General features: G+C 36.3%; 1 pseudogene; it reads left to right on the top strand.

The window, feature by feature from the left end:
• Window positions 1-13170: 13170 nt before the first annotated feature.
• On the top strand, window positions 13171-14023 carry LOC129517467 (60S ribosomal protein L6-like; annotated as a pseudogene).
• The last annotated feature ends 683 nt before the right edge of the window (window positions 14024-14706 follow it).

The raw sequence follows: 14706 nt of genomic DNA, 5'->3' as shown, positions 1-14706 counted from the left end.
GAAAAAACATAAGCAAATTAAAAAGATAAGAAAAACTAAGAAAATATTTGCAACTCATATCACAGAAAAAGAACCACTCTTTCATAAAATTGAAAAGGAAAAGACAGACAACTATAAAAAATCAGCATAGGACCTGAATAGACATTTCAAAGAAATGCATATATCCCTTAAAAATATAAAAATATGCCCAAGCAGAGAAATTAAAATAAAATCTCTTCTGAAATACCAATCCTTGACTATTTTGGGGGTCTCTTGAAATACCATATAAATTTTTAAATGCATATTTCTAGTTCTAAAAAAATTTTCATTGATATTTTTATAGGGATTGCATAGAATCTATAGATCAGTTGGAGTAATCTTGCCATGTTAACAATATTAAGTCTTCCAAATCATGAACACAGATATCTGTCAATTAATTTGTATTTCTTTAATTTCTTTCTGCATCATTTTGTAATTGTCAGTTGTAGAAGTCTTTCACTTCTTTGGTTAAGTTTATTCTTAGATATTTTATTCTTTTCCATGCCATTGTAAAGGAGATTGATTTCATATATTCCTTTTCAGATTATTGTTAGTCTTTAGAAAAACAACTGATTTTTTGTGTGTTGATTTTATATCCTACAACTTTGCTGAATTTTTTCATCCTTAAAGATTTCTAGCTATGTGGCTTTTAGCATGTTAATCTTCTGTGTCTCAGTTTCCTCCTCTGTAAAATGAGAATAGGGTAGTATTTAATTCATAGGCTTAATGTGAGTCTTATATGAGGTAATCCATATAAGCACTTAGCACAGCATCTGGTTCACATAGTACTTATTCAGTAAATGTTGCATATTACACATTTTAAGTTGTATAGAAAAAATGTAACTAGGACATAAAACCATAATTTGACAAGTGTCATTGCTTAAGATAAGGCAAGGTAAAGAAAATTAATTGACTTAAAGAAAAATCTTAAGTAAACTAGAGTATAGGTTGTAATAGGACATGGCAAAAACTGGGAATGTGGTAGATGACTGAAGTTTGGAAAACCATAGTCCATTCCAAAGATCCCTACCTCTTGAAAGCAGTAAATTGTGAAGCTTTAAAGTTGGGTTTCCTCTCTTCCTTACTAATGTTTCAACTACCTTAATGCTAAATTTTTAACAGAGTTTCCTTCTACTCCATCATTTAATATAAGAGCTAGCTTACTAGAAAATGTGTTTGAAATGGGAATAAAGATAGAAACCCATGAGTATAACTGCCTAACTGCCTCCACTACCTCCCACAATGCAAAAGTCACAACTGCAGCTCATGAATGACTCAGTTTAGAAGCATTACACACATACACGCACACAGAGAAGTTGAGAGAGAGAGAGATGTCTACACTGAGAGGAAGAAGCATTTTGCTTCCCTGATGTTTGATGTGGTCAATGTTGAGGCTTTTAAAGAAATCCAAGACTCCAGACTGGATTAGTATAAGTAGGAATAGGGCCAAAGCTTCAGGTAAAAATGGTAAGAATGATGCAGGGGTAAGGAGTATGATGTTCAGAAAGTAGATAGAGATGAGTAACATACAGAAAAGGGAGGTGGGGGATTAAAGAAATAAAACACCCTATCCTTTATTACTTTTAACTATTTGTTCTTGGAGAGTTTTAAGTGTGTCTGAATAGTTAGGACCTGTTCTACAATTGTGATGTGAAAAGGTCTATCTCATCATTTCTGTGAGGCTTTGCTATCCAGCTCAGCATACTCTTAACTGCTGGATGTCATCATTTGAAAGTGCCTGAGTTTTATGCCTGGTAACTTTATGCTAGTGTAATGCTTCTAAAAAGAAGAGAGAGAAGACTCAAATTAATAAAATCATGAATGAGAAAGGAGAGATCACTACCAACACCAAGGAAATACAAACGATTTTAAAAACATATTATGAACAGCTCTACGCCAATAAATTAGGCAATCTAGAAGAAATGGACGCATTCCTGGAAAGCCAAAAACTACCAAAACTGGAACAGGAAGAAATAGAAAACCTGACCAGGCCAATAACCAGGGAGGAAATTGAAGAAGTCATCAAAAACCTCCCAAGACACAAGAGTCCAGGGCCAGATGGCTTCCCAGGGGAATTCTATCAAACGTTTAAAGAAAATCATACCTATTCTACTAAAGCTGTTTGGAAAGATAGAAAGAGATGGAGTACTTCCAAATTCATTCTATGAGGCCAGCATCACCTTAATTCCAAAATCAGACAAAGACCCCACCAAAAAGGAGAATTACAGACCAATATCCCTGATGAACATGGATGCAAAAATTCTCAACAAGATACTAGCCAATTGGATCCAACAACACATTAAGAAAATTATTCACCATGACCAAGTAGGATTTATCCCCGGGACACAAGGCTGGTTCAACACTCGTAAAACAATCAATGTGATTCATCATATCAGCAAGAGAAAAACCAAGAACCATATGATCCTCCCATTACATGCAGAGAAAGCATTTGACAGAATACAGCATCCATTCCTGATCAAAACTCTTCAGAGGGTAGGGATAGAGGGAACTTTCCTTGACATCTTAAAAGCCATCTACGAAAAGCTCACAGCAAATATCATTCTCAATGGGGAAACACTGGGAGCCTTTCCCCTAAGATCTAGTGTAATGCTTCTTTTTTTTTTTTTTTTTTTTTTTTTTTACTTTTCAGGATTCTTTTTTTTTTTTTTTTTTTTTTTTTTATAAATTAATTTTTATTGGTGTTCAATTTACCAACATACAGAATAACACCCAGTGCTCCTCCCGTCAAGTGTCCCCCTCCGTGCCCGTCACCCATTCACCCCCACCCCCCGCCCTCCTCCCCTTCCACCACCCCTAGTTCATTTCCCAGAGTTAGAAGTCTTTATGTTCTGTCTCCCTTTCTGATATCTCCCACACATTTCTTCTTCTCCCTTCCCTTATATTCCCCTTCACTATTATTCATATTCCCCAAATAAGTGAGAACATACACTGTTTGTCCTTCTCCGATTGACTATGTATACAATGGAATATTACTCAGCCATTAGAAACAACAAATACCCACCATTTGCTTCAACGTGGATGGAACTGGAGGGTATTATGCTGAGTGAAGTAAGTCAATAGTGTAATGCTTCTAAACTGAGTCATTCATGAGCTGCAGTTGGAACTTTTGCCATATATGCCTACCATCTACACAAAAATAACATTTCCTTTAACTTACTTTTAAATCAATTCACCTTTAAAAATTTAGCTTTGAGGGCACCTGGGCAGCTCAGTGGTTGAGCCTCTGCCTTTGGCTCAGGTCAGAATCCCGGGTTCCTGGGATGGAATCTGAGTCCCGCATTGGGCTCCCCACAGGGAGCCTGCTTCTCCCTCTGCCTATGTCTCTGCCTCTCTCTCTCTCTCTCTGTGTGTGTCTCTCATGAATTAATAAATAAAATCTTAAAAATAAAAGTTTAGTTTTGTCTTAAGCCACAATAGTCTATGAAAACTTGGGCTTAATCAATTGGTTATATAGTTTTTTCTAATGAATATTAAAATAAATGAGTAAGCATCATTCACAAATCATCTATTACCATCTAGTATACTATCAGTGGTGTGAATGGCAGCTTAGGAAATACTGTGCTAGTGGAATATATACTAGGGAATCAAAGGAAGTCTGATTTATGGTTTGCTAACTAATCACAGGGAGTTCTGATTATCTAGGAGAAACTGATATCAGAAAAGGCACTTTAAGTAAATGTACATGAAATAAGGGACATTTCATGATGAATAGTGGAAAAATAAAAGGTTTTATTGGGATTTTAATTCAAAAGTGAAACAAATGATTATGAAAGAAGGTTTATCTTACATTTAACTTAATTCAGATTCAAGTTCAACTATTTTCTAATTCTTTTTTTTTTATATATTTTTTTAATTTTTATTTATTTATGATAGTCACACAGAATGAGAGAGAGAGAGAGGCAGAGACACAGGCAGAAGGAGAAGCAGGCTCCATGCACCGGGAGCCCGACGTGGGATTCGATCCCGGGTCTCCAGGATCGCGCCCTGGGCCAAAGACAGGCGCTAAACCGCTGCGCCACCCAGGGATCCCCTATTTTCTAATTCTTAAAATGAAGAACAAATGTTTACTTTCTGGGGTATAATTTTCTGAAAAACTTATGTGATAGCATTATCATAATAACCTTCACTTCACATTTGACTTTCGTAAAAGGGTCATTTTTGCAAAAACTGCGGTTTGAGAACTGTGTCCTTTTTTCCAGGGAACTCTCTTAAGCTTTTATTATTCAAATAATTCTTTTTTGAAATGTCAGTGCTTTCATCATCCTTGTCCATTTTCTCCTCTTCAATTGTTAACTGATTTAACTTTACCACATCATCATTTGCCAGTGACTTTGTGAGTTATTTTGTGACTTATTTGAGTAGCTCACCAGCGTCTTTTATCTATTTCATATTTCTACGTCTTTTGCAAATTTTTCAATTTCACTTTGAAATTTGCACTGTGCATTGTTGGATGTTTACAGTAAATAAGCACCATTGCTACAATGGTCAGGGATAGACACTAAAACTAGTCAAGAAGGACGTTTAAATGGAGCCTAATTTTAATACAGTTAGTTCACTCGTGAATTTTTTTGTGTTATGGGAACTTTAGTCCCTACTGTGTAGATCTGATAATGAATACTTGGATAACAATAAGATCTCTGTATGTCCCAATAATTTCCATCTTTAATCAGGACTCTTTTACTGTGGGCAACAGTCAATGATTTCAGTGCCTCAGTGGTATCAATGACATTTTTCAACCAGTAGAAATCAATATTGTGGTTTTAATAATATATAAGAAAGAAAACTTGTAATATCAATGAACCAGATTGACCAAAGTTTTTAACTGGAACTGAACCAGACTATGTGCCACTTAGAACCATTGCAAACTGGGCTTGCACTGATTGATTAATAAAGAAAAGACACTCAGGAAAACAGTGTAAGGTAGCTGTATTGAGCTGTACAATGTGTCAAGAACTATGAATTATCTGAGACTTTGCTTGCATGCTATTTTCATGGATACTTGCAGAAGATAGGAAATTCCTGGGTCAGACACAGAGAACACCACTACTCATTGCACAGCTGGCAATATGAGCTTCATGTTCATATCAGATCCCTCTTGCCATGCCTCCCCCTCTCTTCCAACTGAGTGATGTAGAGGCGACTGGATTGAAGCTGTGTACACAGTGGGTTTGCATCATAACTGAGGAATCCTGCACTTAGGGAGCTTGAAACTTTTATATTGCGCTATACATTAACCTGTTCAACTTTTGCTTTAGATGGAAACATTATTTTTATTATACTAGAGGTTTTAATCACCTTTTCTTCACCCCTATTGATGAGTAAAGGAGTCCTACTCTAGGGATATGGGATGGCCAAACACATGACACATGACACTAGATAGATGTGATCCATAGCAGTTTATTAGTCACATATACTCACAACCCAGAGAAAGAGGATACCACATGCTTTGCAGGGCACACAGAGTTGCACACAGGAACTAAGTTAACAACCAGGGCTGTGGAAGGCAAGTTTTGTAGTATCTGCACGGTGAAGTGCCCCTTGGTTCCTGTGGGAAGATGTGATTGGTTTGTTTGAATAATTCTTTGGGATGACAGGGCACTAAAACCCACTATTCAAGGATAAGCAGGAACTCCGTTTTTTCCCCTTGATAAGGAAGGTTGTATGCCTACAGGAGCTTATCTATGAGAGCAGAGTGGGAGAAAAACTTACACTATACCAGGCAATAAACAAATCCATCCTTTACTTCAGAAGAAGACACTATTTCTATCTTTCATGAATGTGTGCTTCATGAACATTCTTGAAAATATAGTCAGAGCCTCTGCTTGCAAGACATGCAGAAATGAATAATTGTCTACCAATACAATGTTGATAGGACTGAATTACAGGTATATTTTGATTATGATAGTAATAAGACTAGGGTCAAAAAAATTAAAAACATCTGATCAAAGTCAATAATTTTGACGGCTCCTGATATGGTGGACGAAGTCAAACTATACAAATAAACGTTTTCCATTGTATAAAAAGCTATAGTTGAATTGCTGTGGAAGGCATATCAAAGTCTCTTTATTCTCACTATTTGACAGTCAACAGGTGTCTTTAACCATTCCAGATCTGATACAGTAGCCCTAACTTTATAGTTAGTTGAATAAAATTTTAACTCTGGGGAAAAATAATAAGAAAAACAAATCAGAAGCAGACTCAGAAATAGAAAAGACATAAGAAACATCTCTACAAAATTGTTATCTTCTCAGTTAAGAATGAGAATACAACATGATAACCCCTATCAATTTTTTATTCCTACTCAAATACTACATCTTTTGAGAAGTCTTCCTTGTTTCCCCATGTAAAATTAATCTCATCATCTTGTGGGAATAAAAGGATTTTGTTTATAACATCTATTGTAACAGCTACTATCATTCCCTTGTACTATAAGTTTTCTTATTTTCTTTACCAGATATGGTTTCTGCTCCAGTCTGGTTAATAAATTTCCATTTCCAAAATGGATTTTTTTTCATTTTTGTGTCTCTCATAGTTCTCTATAGGAAGTAGGTGTTCAATAAATGCTTGTTGAATATATTTGGACAAAATAAACGAAAATATCAGTACCCTATGTGTCTGTAGCATTTCTAAAACTTGTTAAAGCCCTGTTGTACTGAAGATTTCATTTGATTCTCACAGCATCTTTGTTAACAAAGGAGAGCTAGCTTTGCTAACCTTGTTTGACAGATGAGAAACCTGATGCACAGAGAAGATAATTGAGTTGCTCTAAGTAACAAGATATGTTATCTTGTTGGGAGTATAAATCAGTGCAGCCTTTTTGTAATTTCAGCATGTTTATTTCCTTTCTTTCTTCCTTCTTTTTTTCCTTCCTTCCTTCTTGGCTATTTAGAACCTTAAAAATATTCTTACATTTGACTGAGTCCATTGATAGGAATCTACCTTAAGGAAGTAATCTGAAATAGAGTAGTGTTTGTGGAGGGATACTCATCACAATGCTACTTATAATAGTGAAAATGTGGAAACAGCTTAAAATACCCAACAAGAAAAGAGTAGTTAAGTACATATCATACATTTATACAATAGAATATTTCATTTTTAATAATTTGAAATATTTATTTTTAGATTGTTTCTCTCTTTATATGTATATATGGTTAAAAATAGAAACTCAGTGTTTTGCTGGCATAGGATGGAGATATAAATCAATGGAATAGAATTGAGAGTCCATAAAAGTACCCTAATATTTATGATGAACTGATGTTTGACAAGGGAGCCATGACATTTTTCTGGGTAAAGAACACACTTTTCAACCAATAGTGCTAAGCAACTGGATATCCACCTACAAAAGAATGAACTTGGATCTCCTACATTACACCATTCATAAAAACTAACTCATAATGAATCATAGACCTACATATAAGAGCTTAAAGTTTAAAACTCTTAGAGGAAGACATAGGGGTAAATGTTTGTGACCTTTGGTTAGGCATTGTTTTTTTAGATATGACACCAAAAGCACTGGTCATAAAAGGAAAAGACAATCCACAGACTGGAAGAAAATACTTGTGGAGTCATATATATTACAAGGAACTTATATGTAGAACATATAAAGAACTCTTAAAATTCAGTGATAAAAAAACAACACATATACAAATGGCAAATAAACACATGAAAAGATGTTCAACATCTTTAGTAAAAAAAAAAAGAAATGCAAATCAAAGCTGCAAAGTGGCTTCATACACAGTAGAATGGCTATAATAAAAAATATAGATAACAAGTATTGGTGAAGATGTGAAAATTGGACCCTTATACATTGCTGTTATGTATGTAGAATGGTGCAGCCTTTATGGAAAACACTTTGACAGTTTTTCAAAATGTTACACACAGTTTAACCACAGGATTGAGCAATTTTCCTTCTAGTTATCTACTCAAGAGAGATAAAAACATATGTCCACACAAAATCTTGCACATAACAGTGTTATTTACAAGTGATAAGAATTGGAAAGAAGTCAAATGTCTGTCAACTGATGAAAGGATAAAACAAATGTGGTATATCCATGCAATGGAATATTATTCAGTCATAAAAGGAATAAACTACTGATGATGAAAGTGTTCTAAAATTAGAATATGGTGATAGTGGCGCAACTCTGAAAATATCCCAAAACCTATGGAATTATAATTTATTTTAAAAAAGATTTAATTAATTAATTAATTAATTTGAAAGAGAGAGAGAGAAAGAATAGGCATAAGTGAGCGGAAGGGCAGAGGGAGAGGAAGAAGTAGACTCCTCACTGAGCAGGGAGCCTGATGCCACTCAATGTGGGGCTCGATCCCAGACCCTGATATGACCTGGGCTGAAGGCAGACACTTATCTGACTGAGCCATCTAAGCACCCCATGGATTTATACTTTAAATGGGTGAATTTTATGGTATGTAAATTTCATCTTATCAAAGCTATTAATGATAGCATCATATATGTTTTCTATAAATGACTATTAAATTATCAGTTCATTGTTAATATACTTCATGCTAATACATAAATTTCTACAACATTTAAAAAATCTTTGTTCCTTACTTATTACAGAAGTAATGCATATTCTTTGGGAAAAAATCTCAAAGAATACAGAGATGTCAAACACAGAAAATGAAATTTTTCACATAGTCTTATTATTTCCTCAGAATTCTATTAATATTTATTACAACAATATACTTAATGGCTGCTTAGTATTCTGCCATATGACTGTACCATAATTTACTGAGTTAATTCCATGTTATATTTATTTAGCAATAAATTGGAAACAATCTCTAATAAATCATCCTGCTATGAACATATTTGTGCATATATGGTGGTGCAATTGCCAAATTATCTTGTTAGAATAAGTTCCTACAAGTGTATTTGCTGGTTAAAGTGTATATGTAAAGTTTACCCCCCAAAATTATACTAATCTGTACTTTAACCAGTAATGTTTGTGGAGTATCTGTTTTCTCTTATCTTTTTCCAGCCTTGGTTATTATTATTTTTCTTAAAACATTTGTGTTAGTTTGGTAGGTGAAAATGGTGTGTTATTTAATTTGAAACTATTTTTGGGGCAGCCCCGGTGGCGCAGCGGTTTAGTGCCGCCTGCAGCCCGGGGTGTGATCCTGGAGACCCTGGATCGAGTCCCACATCAGGCTCCCTGCATGGAGCCTGCTTCTCCCTCTGCCTGTGTCTCTCTCTGCCTCTCTGTCTCTCTCTCTCTGAATAAATAAATAAAAAAATCTTTAAAAACAACAACAAACCTTTAAAAAAAAGAAACTATTTTTGATTACTAGTTAATTTGAACACTTTTTAAATTGAAACTTCGGCTATTTGTATCCTTTTATGAATTGTCTGTTTAACCCTTTGCTCACTTAAGAAATGGAAGCATTACCTTTTCTTTAAGATTATACTGGAGGGTATAATCCTGAGTGAAATAAGTCAATCGGAGAAGGACAAACATTATATGGTCTCATTCATTTGGGGAATATAAATAATAGTGAAACAGAGTAGAAGGGAAGGGAGAAGAAATGGGTGGGAAATATCAGAGAGGGAGACAGAACATCGAAGACTCCTAACTGGGAAATGAACTAGGGGTTTGTGGAAGGGGAGGAGGGCGCGGGTGGGGGTGACTGGGTGGCGGGCACTGAGGGGGGCACTTGACGGGATGAGCACTGGGTGTTATTCTGTATGTTGGCAAATTGAACACCAATAAAAAATAAATTTATTATTAAAAAAAGATTATATCCAATAAAATAATATACATCCAATAAAAATGATTTATGAAGAATTTTAATCCTTCTTTTCAAAGTTAAATCAAAAACAGGATAAAGTGTTGTATCTATTTCATCAGCTCAATTATATAAAATATATTATGCATTGGGACATACTAAAAAAATGAAATCTCTAGATGGTAGGTTTAGATGCTTTTTATTTTCTTTAAACCTTGTATTTTCCCTATTTTCTACAATGAGCATATATTACTTTGATAATTAAAGGAAATGTTTCCTTTTTCTTTAAAAGCACAGAGCAGGTTTGTAGCAGAACCAGGACCAGACTCTTTATGTCCTCCTGCCCTCTGCTTTGTGCTTCTAGAAAAGTGTGGTCAGAGGTTAGAAGGAGAACCAAGGGAGGGCAAAGAGAGCTAAGAGTTTCATGGAGAGTGTCAAAGAAAGATCATTTTATTTTAGAACAGGCAGGTTGAAAAACCTAGGGTTCAAGTGTAATGATATCTGCAACTTGGAAAATGTATGCTGAAGTATTTAGAGTGTCATGATGTCTGGAGAGAAACATAGGAGTGGGGAGAAGGTGATAAGGTGAGAAAGAAGGAGGGAGAGGGAAAGAGGGATGGTGAAAATGTAGTGAAATGTTAATCTGTGAAACTAAACAAAAGCTACGTGGCTGCTTTCAACTTAATATATTTTATATTTTGAAATTTTTCAAAATAAAGGATTTGGGAAAATTGTGAGGAGAAAAAAGAGGTAATCACCTTGTAAATGTTTCAGGGAAATAAATTAGGATGAACCCTGAGAAGAGGCATTTGAATCTAGGGACCAGGAGACTGCAGGAGATCTTAAAGAAATAATGATTTCAGGAGGTTTAATTGGGGGAGGAGGTAAAGTCAGATTGCTAAGTTTGGCATATTGAGTGAGAGGTAGAGTCTATGGTTGGGACTGCAATTCTGAAATTTGGGCAATGGAGAAAAGAGAGATGTGAAACTGGCTTGAGAAACACTAGAATTTTGGAAACGTTTAACATTGTTATTAATTTTCACCTGTATGGATACCTATTAATATATGACCTTAAACTCCCCTTCACACATAGGCCTTTCCTGATGAATAAAATTAGGGAACCAGGGATCCCTGGGTGGCGCAGCGGTTTGGCGCCTGCCTTTGGCCCAGGGCGCGATCCTGGAGACCCCGGATCGAATCCCACGTCGGGCTCCCGGTGCATGGGGCCTGCTTCTCCCTCTGCCTGTGTCTCTGCCTCTCTCTCTCTCTCTCTCTCTGTGACTATCGTAAATAAATAAAAAACCTTTAAAAAAAAAAAAATTTAAAAAAAAAAAAAAATTAGGGAACCAATAAAAAGAAGTGAAAGAATAATATGCACAATGCTACCATCTAGAGTATACACTGAAAATTACACCCAGTTTGCTATTAATTCAGGTGACCTGCTCAAGAAACTAGTTTAGGGGTCTGGGTTCATGCATGTGTTTGTGTATTGCTCTGTGTAAGACATGTAGGAGGGTGAGAAGTATTCTCAGTGCAGTCCACTGTTTGTGGACTTATAGTTTGATCCATGAGTGAAACATTAAAATTCTACAATCTTAAAATTTGATTTCAAACTAGGAGAGACATTTTGGCACTGGTTTACCTCAACAGTGTTTTGGAAATGAAATAAAAACATTTAGAGGGAGAAAAGGAGGGCAAAGGCAACTCTAAGTACAAGAATTAAGGGGGTTATTGTGTTTAGCTGGGAGAAAGATGAAATCATGCTTGAAGTTTCTTTTATGCTTCAGAAAACTTCATTAATCTTTACAGCTAGTCTGAAGCCAAGTGTTACTGGATAATGGTGAAGGTGCGCATATGGGAATGCACACTTGGGGAATGTTAGACAGAGTAATTTAGGGTAGACAGGCACTGACTTTTGATGGGCGTGTAGGATTTCAACAGCCAAAGTTGTGGGTGGACAGCAAAAGTTCCAGGCAGAAAAAGCATTGACAATGAAGGCACAAAAGCCCAGGGCACTTTTAGAAAAGAGGGATCAGTCCTAAAATAGAACTATACTCTAGCCTGGAGTAAAGATCAAGCTAGAGTATGAAATGCATTAGGGAAAAGAGTGGAAGAGAAAGTGGGAAAGAAGTGAATTGGCATTTATGTGCCTCTATTCTCTTCCTCCAACCAGAGGATTCACTCCTAAGAATATGGGCTGGGGGGTGTCATTGTCTTTTGTTCCTCTCTAAGGGCCTGGTACTTGGCTGGGTACACAGTAGGGGTGCACTTATATCTCCTAGGAGTTTGGCTGTCAGAAGTAGGAATGAGGGTGGATGCTGAGATTTAGATACTAGAAATATGATTCTGGTGTTTGAAATCAGCAACTCAGACTCCCAGCTAACAACCAGAGCAGTACTTCTCAGGCTTTAATATGAATTACCTAAGAATTGTGTACGTGCAGATCCTGGCAGATTCCACTCAGCTGGCTGAGGTGGGGCCTGTGACCTTGCTTTTCTGATTATACCCCAGTGATGTCTATGTCGCTAGTCTGAGGACCCAACATTAATAGCAAGGATTTGAAGTCTCCCTACCACAATTCCTTGACCTTTGAGACTCCAGACTCCTAAATGGAACTAAGCGTTCTTCATTTAATTTAGTTGATGGAAAAGCTACAATTTAAAGTACCTTGTGAAGATTTTCTGCCACTAGAATTGTTGAAGTATATTTATACTGATGGTATCTACTCCATGCCATTTAAAACATTTTTTTTAGATGATTATGGTTCTGGGGTGCCTGGGTGGCTCAGTTCAGTTAAGCATCTGACTCTTGGTTTTGGCTCAGGTTATGATACTGCAGGGTCATGAGATTGAGCACTGTGTCAGGCTCCATACTTATTGGGGAGTCTGCTGGAGATTCTCTCTCTTCTCCCTCTACCCCTCCCCTCTGCTTGCATGTGTAGGTGCTCTATCTATCATCTATCTATCAAATCTATCTATCTATCTATCTATCTATCTATCATCTACCTTTTAAAAATCGATGAGTATGGTTCTACCTTGTTGGACTCAAGACGTAATCTAGTCAATTTTTGAAAAGGGTAAGTCTTTCCTCTTCAAATACAAACTTATCTATTGATTGATCATCCCTTCTGTCTATATTCCATGCCTGTTTCCTTCTTAATAATTACAAGCCTATGTTTCTCAGGCTAATAGCTCACATGGGGAGAGTCAAACTCTAGTCACTGTTATTTTGAAAATGATTATTTTATATAAGGAAATATGGCTGCAACGACATAAGTTGTGCTTTTTCTGGGTGCTTATTATTTTTATTTTATTTCTCTCATTCTTTGAGCAGGCTCAGCTGTATGAGCTTAATATTGACTCCTGTCAAGTTTTCTTTCCCATTTTGCACATGGAGGGTGAAAAAGCTGAGAAGCTGGGTACTAAAGAGAAGAAACCTGAAGCCAAGAAGGCTGATGCTGGTGGCAAAGTTAAGGAAGGTAATCTGAAGGCCAAACGCTAAAGAAGGAGAAGCCCCATTGCAGCAGAAACTCTGTTTAGTCAGAGGAATTGGCAGATAATCCTTATCAGCTATGTATTTCAGAAAGATCATGTATAAGAGGAAGTGTTCAACAGCTAAATCCAGGGTTGAAAATAAGGAGAAGGTTCTTACTACTGTCACAAAACCAGCTGGTTGTGGCAAGAATGGCCATATTGGAGTAGTTAAACTTCGCAAAATACCTGTGTATCACCCTACTAAAAATGTGCCTTGAAAACTGTTGAGCCACGGCAAAAAAACTTTCAGTCTGCATGTGAAAAAACTGTGGATTAGACTCACTCCTGGCCATCTGGATCATCCTCACTGGGTGCCACAAAGGCAACCTGGTGGTTTTCCTGAAGCAACTGAGCAGTGTCTTGCTACTTGTGACTGGATGTCTGGCTGGCCCTCAGTCGAGTTCCTCTATATAGAACACACAAAAAATTTGTCATTGCCTCCTCCACTAAAATTGATACCAGCAGTGTTAAAAATCCCAAAATATCTTACTGATGCTTACTTCAAGAGGAAGAAGCTGCATTAATCCAGGAAAGTGAGATCTTCAACACTGAGAAGTAGAAATATGAAATTACAGAGCAACACAAAGTTGGTCAGAAATCTGTGGACTCACACATTCTGTCAAAAATCAAAGGTGTTCCTCAGCTTCAGGGCTACTTTCACTCTATTTTATCTCATAAATGGAGTTCATTCTCACAAATTGATGTTCTAAATTTCTTACAAGGAACCAAAATTTGTATGGAACCATGAAAGGTCCCAAATAGCCAAAGCAATACTGAAAAAGAAACAGAACTGAAGGAATCACAATTCTGGATTTCAAACTATATGATAAAGCTGTAGTCGTCAAGACAGTATGGTACTGGCACAAAAACAGACACATAGATCAATGGAACAGAATAAAGAACCTAGAAATGGTCCCACAACTATATGCAAACTAATATTCAACAATGCAGGAAAGAATATCCAATGGTAAAAAAAGTCTCTTCAACAAATGGTGTTGGGAAAATTGGAGAACAACATGCAGAAGAATGAAACTGGACCACTTTTCTACACCATACATAAAAAGAAATTCAAAGTGGGTGAAAGATGTAAATATGAGACAGGAAACCATCAAAATCCTGGAGAACACAGGCAGAAACCTTTTTGACCTCGGCCTTAGCAACTTCTTACTAGAACATCTTCAGAGGCAAGGGAAACAAAAACAAAAATGAACTATTGGGACTTCATCAAGATAAAAAGCTTCTGCACAGTGAAGAAACAATCGACAAAAGTAAAGGCAGCCTATGGAATAAAAGAAGATTTTTGTAAATGACATGTCTAACAAAGGGTTGTATCCAAAATCTATATAGAATTTATCAAATTCAACACCCAAGAAACAAATAATCCTGTTAAGAA

The sequence above is a fragment of the Nyctereutes procyonoides genome, unplaced genomic scaffold, assembly GCF_905146905.1.
Source record: "Nyctereutes procyonoides isolate TBG_1078 unplaced genomic scaffold, NYPRO_anot_genome, whole genome shotgun sequence".
In the NCBI taxonomy this organism is placed as follows: domain Eukaryota; kingdom Metazoa; phylum Chordata; class Mammalia; order Carnivora; family Canidae; genus Nyctereutes; species Nyctereutes procyonoides.
Note: the sequence above shows the minus strand (reverse complement) of the source record. Positions and strands in the feature narration are given on the sequence as shown.